Here is a 9,668-nt window from a genome sequence, read left to right on the forward strand (position 1 = left end):
GTTGTCTTAGTATGTACTGACTCTTGGATTATGCTGCAGGAAGTTCTTTTATCTGGGTGTGGAGAAATGCTGTGTGATGGCAAGTAAATACCTGGGGCTTGTCATCAGGTCTGTTGGTTTGTTAACTAATGCACAGACAATGTCACTGGGCTGGTTGTACCTAAATTGTGTCTCTGAGATGATTTCGGTGTTGCTAATAAGTCACTGCTGGGGGAGAAAGGGCAGAGCGAAGGGAACTCCTTGTGAGATGACTTGATGACCCAGGTTGATGACTTCCTGAAGTAAAAGTCCTTCTTGTCTCTGTGCAAAATCCAAAGTATGCCTAATTTTGTAATATTGATAGAACAATGTTGTAATTAGAAAGAATGTAGCTGTCATAACTTCATGTTGGTGGAAATGTCTGCACTGGGGTAATGTGCCTTGGACTGTCCGGGGCACTCGTGTGGTCTTGTCTATTCAGAACTCCGCTCTGGGTCTGAAAGGAGAATGTTTTGGGTTTGGTTTTTTTCCAAGCATGAGTCTAATGTGAATCTGTTCACAGTCTCTCGTGGAGCAAAATCTGTTCCCTTCATAACTGCAATGGCTCAAATACCATTTATTTTTTCTTTTTTTTTTTTTTTTCCAAACATTAAAGGGGAATTGACAAATTTAAACAGCCTCTAGTTTCTTCTTCGTTACCAGCTGTCCCAAGCAAAACCAGCCCTTGTCCAGAGAGGGTGAGCAGTGAGTTCTCTGCCCTTGAAGGTGGTGATGACCCAAAGGAGACAGATCCGCAGAGGGAGAAACTCAGCCTGGGGGGTGTATGTGGCCAATCTGTGCTGGAGCTGACCTCCAGCCTGGTTCCAGCCCTGCTCCAGAAGGTGGGACTGAGGAGAGTGTGTCCTGCTTCAGCCCTGATGGGATGCTGCTGTGCCCAGTAACCTGGGTATGCAGGTGCTGGGCCTAACCTCTTAATGACTTCAGTCAAATGGGGTGCTAGAGCAGCTGGGGCCCTGGCTCCTGGGTACTCTGAGATGTCTCCCTGCTTTGCAGGGAGTTAGGCTTCCCCTTCAGGATTCCCCTTCAGGCTTCCTCCCTGTGCTCAGTAGAAAGGTGAGATCTAAAACTCTTGCTAGTTGCCTGAAGCTGATGTATATTTAATGCCTCCAGCACTGCAGGGACTGTAAGCTTGGCCTTAAACAACCCCCTCAGCTTGCTATCTCGCTCCTGATGCAACCTAAATGTGGGGTTGTGGCCTCCTGATATTTTGGAAAAGCCGTGGGCGCCTGCCAAGCACCATAGTGTAACAGTTATGCTGTGGGACAGTAACACCAGCATGAGAAATGAGGGGAAGCTGAGCTGCAGACAAACATGACTCATGCAAAGCAGCTATAAAATGAACTGAACCCAAAACTCCTGAGCAGGCAGCAGTGTGGCTGTTACACACGGGCAATCTGCTGTAACCTACGCCCGGCAGTGCTGAAAAGCAGAGGTGGTTTCTCCTTTGGGGAAGAGCTGGGAGCGATGCTCCTCCCTCACGAGTCCCAGTCAGCCTTTTAGCTGGAAGTGTAGTTGCAGGGTTTAAGCTCTGGGGCTCTGCAGGCCTGGCCTGGCTGGGTCTGGGTTAACACTGCAGCTCCGGGAAAGCTTTTGCCATCTTGTGGGGTGGTTGAGTGCCCTTGGTGCAGAGGGCTCCTAGTCAAAGCAAGTGCAGCTGCAGTGTGGGAAGGCTCATCCATACCTGAGGTGGAAAACTTTCCCAGCCTGAGTTCCACCTGTGGGAAGCATCCCTTCCAGCCACGTATCCAGTGGTTGTGGTGCTGCTGTATAAATCCATCTCTGGAGAGATGGGGAGGCCCTGCTCAAGCTGGAGGGACAGGGAGTTGACAAACATGAGTAGAAAATGGGTTTGATGCTTCCTTAGATGTGTCACTGCAGTGGGAGCCCTGCTTCAGGCTCGGGGAAAGAAGCTCTAACTCGCACCCTTAACGATTAGACACTGAAACTGAGTGCTGCTCAGCTCCCTTAAGCCCTGCAGTGGACGTTGTGTCCTCAGCCTTCCCCCTAATCCATCCCTTCCATAGTGCTGGGGCTCTGGAGGGTACAAACTGCCCCAAGTTAAGCAGAGCTTCCCTCTAAACAGCTGAGGGCAGAGTGAGGTGTTGCCTTCCCCTGCGGCTCCCCAGCAGCTGTCTGACAGAGCTTTTGGCTTTGACTTTTTCCATTGCTGGCTCCACTTTGTCTCCAGTTTCCACCAGGCGCAGGTGTCCTGCATGATGCCTCGGAGCATTAACTGTTTCTGTGCTGAAGAGGCCAACTGTATCCCCAGGATGGCTGCTCAGTTGCAACAGGGGCATGATGCTATTTGAAAACATCTGAATGTGGGGCACTGAGTGGAAGGTATGTATCTAGGGGAAACATCTGGGGAAAGAAACTACTTCCAGATGTGTTTGGGCAAAAATGCTATTTAAATGTGAACTCAGTACATGTTACTGTCTTGCTTTACAAGGTTCAGATGTCTGCTTGTAGGGGAGTTCAAGGTGCTGGCTGGGGGTCTGGGTGCAGGACAGGGTCTGCAGATGTGTGTGTGTGTTTGCTGTGGGTAACTGTGGTTTGTGGTTGGAGAGAGTGTCCTGTTACTTTCTGTTGCACAAGCCAAGTTATTCAGTTCCTCACATGGAATATTTCTTCCAGATGTGTCCTTTGTGGCACTGGAGAGCAGACAGGGTGTTTGTTGGTAGCTGCGCTCCATGTGTGTAACCACTAGACATGATCTAGGATTCATTCTGTGGAGGGAGCATGGTGCAACACCCCAGGAGAAGGCGTTAGCAGGGAGAGCCAGCCTTGCTCTGCCTGCGGCACAATGTTCTTCCCCTTCTCCGTGACCACTTAGGACTCGGGAAGGGAGGAAGTGATGGCAGCATCCTCCCCACCCTGGGCATGCTGCAAAGGGACCGGGTGTTGCACGCTGCTCCCATGGGAACACCCAGGCTGCATGTCAGTGCTCTCCTTCCCTCCCATCCAGCTGAAGCACGAGGAAGCAGAGCCTGCTGCTGATAAACCCGGTACCCAGTGGATGGATCCTTCTCTCTGTGCTTTTGCGGGAGATTTGAGATGAAGAGGGAAAACATGGAAATGATTTTTATCTCGCTTTCAGTCTCCAGCGGGTAAGTCCTTAGGAGGCCGGTGGCGCGCGGTGAAGGAGGCAGGGCTGCACCATCCCTGCCCACTCGAGGTTTCCCTGCTTTGTTCTATTTATTGAGCAACGATTCCAACACCCTTTCCCAGACTGTGACTCATAGCAGCAGTGTCTATGCATAAGCCATGTGTCTCAGAGTGCTTTATAGATACAGGAGCTGCAGGAGTCAACTGTGTTTATTAAAAGAGGATCAGATGCTTCCTCCCTTAAGGCAGTGTCTCACTGAGGCTGAGTAATAACTCATTACCAACGAGACAAATAACTGCATATTGTCAGGTCAGTGCCTTCACCAGCCCTGCTGTTAGGGAGGCAGGCACCCTGCTTCTCCTGCACCAGGCACCAGTGGTCTCAGCACGCAGCACAGTGGGGTGAGGGAGCTGCCCAGCCTGAGCAGGGGCAACCCCAGGTTCTGCTCCACTCTCAGGAGGGTTTGGCCTTGGGTCAAGCTTGAGGAACAGTTTTATCCAGCCCTGCTATAGCTTGTTTCTTCCTGCCTGTGGACACAGGCTTATGTAGTGTCCTCTCAGTCCACGTCTTTCTGTCCCGGTGCTGGGGGCTGAGACCAAATGCACCAGAGCTTGCTGTGGCCTGGTGGAAAAGCCAGTGGTGGGTCAGCACAGCTCTGGTCCCTTGCAGGCTTGCTCAGAGGCTTTCCTCAGACGCCATCCTCTGGCGTGGCTGCGGTGGCCCTCTCCTGCCAGCTGCCATGGCACCTCTCCATGTCCTTTGTTCCCTCCCTTGCTTACACATCTCCATTGATTTATGGCTGTTGCGGAGCAGCCTGACTGCAGCTCAGCTGCCTGCCCAGACCCTGGCCAGGCTGCATGCCTGTGCCCCCAGCCTGATGTGCAGGGAGGCTTTTGGGGAGAGATCCAAGCCCCCATGCAGTAGGGCCCCCCTCCATTTAAACACATGCATGGCCTTTTCTTTCACCTCCTTCCATCCCGGGTGTGAATGGAGTGCTTTCAGGGGGAGGAGATTGCTGGGAGCTGCGCTCTCCCTGTGCATTGGTTGCAGCCCATAAAAGCATCCAAGGAATTCACCACAGCAGTCCCTGTGCAGGGTGAGTGCAGTGAAAGCCACCCTTTGTTCATGCAGCCCTGGCCACCGAATCCTACACACTGATGGGGCTGGAATCTGCAGAGCTGGATATGTGCTCCCACCAGCATGTTGTCCTTAGCAGCCCCTGTGGGTATGACACTGCACTGAGGCCATTGGGAAGGGTTTTCCCATGTCTTACCCCAGCCAGGGTGAGCAGCAGGGTGTGAGCAGCATGAGGTGCTGCTCGGGCATGATGGAAAGACTTCCCCAAGGTTTGCCAGCAGGTTGAGCGCCAGGGTGTACACACAGTGTGACCCAAGCTTTAGCTCCGTGCTGCTTAAGCTGAGTCAGAGGAATGTAAATCCCTTCTTACACAGATCTTTTTTCCACCAAGTGTTTGATTACAGGTTTGGGGTTTAATCTCGTGCCCATCTCGCGTGGTTTCCTGGCTGGTTGTGCTGGGGCCGCTCCGGCAGGAAAGGACGGAGGGCTGACACGGAGCCAGGACGTGCCTCTGCTGCAGCCTGCACACAGGCAGCTGGCACCCGGCCTGGAACATGGCTCTGGAGAGAAATAAATGCCTTTTTGTTTTTGAGGGAAGCCCAGAATGCTTCAGCAAGGACAAAACCTCTGAAATCCAGTTTTAAGAGTCCCAATTTCTCTTAAGGGTTCTAAATGCCCTGGCCAAAAGTGCCTGCTCCTCTGTGCCCTGTGGGTCAGCTTGGATGGGCTAAACCTGGACCCACATTGTGAAGGCTCCCTTTGAAACCGTGGCTTGCAGAGGGACTGAGGGACAGCACCCCTTTCCAGCAGAGACCCACCCATGGGTGCTGCTGTCCCCCTGGCCGGGGGTCCCAGAACCTTTTCAGTGTTGTAACTAGCAGAAGAAATCCCTTGGGTGACTCAGCATGCATTGGGTGCCAGGCCAGGGCCTTGACACTGCTGCTGTCCTCCAGCACTGACACATGCAATTTGGGCAGAGCCTGGGCTGGCTGAAGATACCAGGGGACTTAAATGCTTTATAGAAAATCATTAAGCAATTAAATCTGGCAGATCTCGCATCACAGAACAAGCAGCTTGAGGTCTGCAGTAAACAGGGCAACGCTTCCTGGTCGGTCGGGATGTCTTCTTGGAGTCTTAAATCCAACCCGGGCTTCCGAGTAACTATAATTATCTCTTAATTGCCATTATTGTTTAACATTTTTAGCAGTTGCAAGTGCAAACTGTTAGTTTTCCATGCGGATACAATCAGGAGCCGGGGTTCACAATGAAAGCAATTAAAATCCCGTGATTATTCCAAGCCTGCATGTCTATACAACAGCTTCAATCTGCATAAACTTGCCAAGGCACAGGCTAGAAACTCAGACAAATTTAGCATTTATTTGGTAACCCAGCAGAGCTCCTACCCCTCACTGCCTCCAATGATTTGCATCTACGGCACTTTGGGAAGGATGAGGGGAGGGGAAAGCAAGCATTTTCTAGAATACATCCCTGGAGAATATACAGCGAAGATAAAATTATGCACATGAATTATGCATCTGAATTATGATTTCACTCCTATTTTTGTTGGGATTAGCTCATGTTTGGTGTGTATCCCTGGCAGGTCGCTGGCAGTTCGGCAGCTAGCGGAGTGCTTGATCCAACTCCCAGCAGGTCGCTGTGGTTTCAGGTCCCGTGTTCCTCGCTCCTCCCAGAGATTCCCGGGATCCAGCCCACCGGCGATGACGGCAGCCCCTGCTCCTTCACCCCTCTCGGGCCTGGGCAAGTAGGTTTTCTGTGTTAATTCATCAATCTCTAATGAAGACAGATTCAGGTATAGAACTCGAAAAGCAAGTCTGCGCTGTGTTGTATAGAAGGGGAGGTGTTAGCAGGCTCTGCTCACACCAGCCAGGCTTCACCGGAGTCCCCTGGGTCCCCACCATCTCCCAGGAAAGGCAGACATGGAAACATCTCAGCTTCTGCCAGCTCTGGGTGGATAAATCCTCAGGAGAGGAGCGTGACGGGGAGGCAGCAGCAGTGTTTCCAAAATCTTGGAACCAAGTCCTTGCACCAGAGTCGGCTGCAATGGCCCTTATTGCAGAGGAGGAACTATCCCAACTATGAAATCATGTCCTAGTCTCTGCTGCTGCCTCAGACTAACAGCCTGACAACCCAGCAGTTGTTTGCGTGAGAGAATGAGATTAGGAAAGTATTTCAAGTATTTGTGGCTGTTGTTCAGTGGCAAAGGAGCCCAGAGCCAGTGCTGCTTGTCCTGTCAGCTGGCCACAGCTTGGGAAAACAGCCGGGAAGGCTGGGAGACACCCACTAAGTGTGAGGGGCTGAATTTGCACATGCCTTTGGGGAATGGTAAATGTGTAGCAGGGTGCAGGTAAATCCCCCTCCCAGGGATGCAGTACCTGCATGTGCACTGCAAGCACCCCTCTTTTCCCAGGAAAGACTACCAAAGGCAGGATTGATGGAAACAGTGATGTCTGAGAAAGCCTGGGGCTGAAACCCCCCAAATTCCCATCCGAGTTTTGGGCCAGGTATGCTCCCAGAGCAATAATATTAAGATGAACTCCCTCCACTTTGCCTTTTACAGGAAGAAACAGAGCTGACACATGTGCAAGGTGAGGAGGAGGCAGAAGAACCAGCAGCAGCTGCCAGGTCATCATCACTTTGTCAAAATCAGCAGGTATCTGCCGTGCCCTTGAGCTCTCTATTGTGGCTCCTGTTTAGTTTGGCTTCCCCACAGCAGCTGTCACCACCCCTGCATTATCAAACCACCTGCCTGAATTTCAAGGAAGTCATCCATATATTCAACAGGAATATCAATTCCCAGGAGCTCCTGGGGGCCTTGAGATCAGAGCAGCTAAACCAGGGATTTCTGCTTGCACCGCCGCAGCTGGAACTTGCCTGTGGCATGTGTGCTGGGGGGAGTCCTGGGGCTGAGCCCCATCCCAGCAGCATCACACTGGTGGGACCAGCCTGGGAGAAACCAGCCCAAGTGAGGGCACCTCCTCTGTGTGTTTTTTAAACCAAAGGTGGCTCCTGAAATCAATAGAGAAGGCGATTCCTCCACAGCCTGGGGAACCACCCTGTCCACATTCCTCCCTGAGACCTTCAAAGGAGCTGAGGAATCCAATTCCTACTAATTAGCTTTGAAAATACCAATGTAAAATTGCAATTCTGGCATGCTGGGAGGAAAGATCTGACCAGACTGTAGCTTTCCTAAGACAACAGTTTTGATGATTTATTAAGACTTACGTTTTTAACAGTATTATGTTGGTTAATGTTAAGATGTTCCTACGATTAATGAAAATTTCATACACTGACTGGGGAAGAAAGAGCCCATTTTATGTCCCCAACCAGATGGCCTAGACCAGCTGCTCACTTTTCTTCTTTGAACTATGATTCTAATGACTTCTCTGTCCTTTGAAGTCTGCTTCTGAGCTGCTGAGCCAGATGTATTTGCATGACAGTAGCAGAGTTTAACAGTCGAGGACTTGTTCTGTTTTCCCTCATACCCCACCACATTTGCTCTTGTTTGGGGGTTTGGAGGGGTGAGTAAACACAAAGGCTTTCCAGGCACTGCTAAAATGTACCTTGGTGTAACACCACCAGCTTCAGTGGAGTAATTCCCTAAACCCACAGCATCTTTACCCAGCTCTGGGCTGGTTTATAAACCCGTGAGCAGTGTCAGTCTGCTTTCAGTCATGGATTTATGAGCGTATCAAAAGCAGGAGCTGCTGTCAGAACACACATTTCAGCACTGTTTTGAAAACGGAACAAAAAAAGGAAGAGCTTTAAATATGTATTAAGATGTTTTAAAAAGAATAAATCACAAAATAAAATGGTGACAAAAGGAACAAAACCCAAAAAGATCCCCGAGTGTGGGTTTGGTGGAATTTTATGCCGAATAGAGAAGTTGGGAAGGCAATGCTGACATTCCTGGCGTTCAGACTTCAAACCCAACGCAGCCCTGCCTGATTCCATCCCCAGATGCTGCTTCCCAGAGCACTTACAGGCTATCAAGCAGCTGCACTGCCCAGAGCAATGGCTGGGCTGAGCTGGCAGAGCGAGCTCTAAAATCATCCTTCCGCAATATTAACACGCTTGAGGGTGTCTCTTTGCTCCGTGTTTCGCTGTGACTGCCTCGGAGGCCTGTTAGGGACTTCTGTGGAACAAATAATAAAGAATAAATGGAATGATAAAGGTAAGGAGCACAGCAATTAGTCAGAACCAGACAGCTCCAGGGCAAAGAAGAAAGCCAAGGCGACAGTGCTGGTGGCACAGCATGTACTTTTCTTACTCGAGGTGCTCAGTCTGATAAGGAGATGAAGGGAAGGTAAAGTGAGGTGAACCAGAGGTAAGACAGTCTCTCAAGCGGGGTTCCAGACCTTGGCTTTGCCTGGTTGTGCCATGGAAGGAAAGGACACCATGCCCTGATCCTGCAGCTCTCCTGCTCTGTCCTGGGTGATGCAGATCCCTGTGTTGGCAGCGGTCCACATGCAGCAGGCTTGGCTCGTCCCCAATCAAGTGTATTTCATCATCAACTGGGGCCTTTCAGTCCTTGGCTTCTCTCCTGGGATCCTGTTCACAAGGAAGTGGCAGTAGGCTGGCTGTTCATTTGATGCAAGACATGAATTCCAGGTGAGGTGCAGATCGTATCTGGAGGAGCACCCTTAAAGGCGAGCAGGTTTCTCTTCCCAGCTACCAGTCCCTTGTGTCCCCAGTGCTGTAAATCTGTTACATCTCTGTGCCTCGACCAGGTACAGACAGATCTGGGACAGGGCGACGGGTGTGTGACGGGAACAGCCTGTTACAGTTCAGCAGCCCTCCTCTGCGCTCCGATTTCAGGTTACATCCGTCACTTACAGTCGCTTTTAAAGAAACACCGAGCGTCCACGATGGTTAAAACCTGCACAGTCCCCCCAAACCACCCCTTGGGGAGCACAGTGCGTGGCTGCCCAGTGCTTCTGCTCTAGTCAGGGGTCACCGGGCCACAGCCGGGATGGAGCTGGGCGTTGTGGTCACTATGTACGGACAGTGCCACCCGCTGTGGAGCTCCCCACTGCCGTGGCAGCCAGCCCCAAGAGCCGGAGCTGTGATCGCTGCCTGGGGAAGGCGCTTGTGCTTGTCTTGCTGCTCCAGCATCATGAATTCTCCCTCCTTCCTGGGCTCAGCGCCTTACGAGAGCGGAATGGCCATGAGGGAAACGCTGCTGTGAGGGTGATGGTGCAGTGATGGTGGCAGTGCTGCAGCCACAAGGGTGACAGGGCCATGTCATCGCCGTGAGGGTGATGCTGCTGTGAGGGTGATAGTGCAGTGGTGGTGACAGGGCCATGCCATTGCCATGAGGGTGATGCTGTTGTGAGGGTGATGGTGGCGGTGCAGTGAGGTTGACGGTGCGGTGATGGTGGCGGTGCAGTGAGGGTGACACGGCCGCAGGCCCTGGCTGCTGGACACG

Source organism: Nestor notabilis, unplaced genomic scaffold (assembly GCF_000696875.1).
Source record: "Nestor notabilis isolate BGI_N333 unplaced genomic scaffold, ASM69687v1 scaffold29410, whole genome shotgun sequence".
NCBI lineage: Eukaryota > Metazoa > Chordata > Aves > Psittaciformes > Psittacidae > Nestor > Nestor notabilis.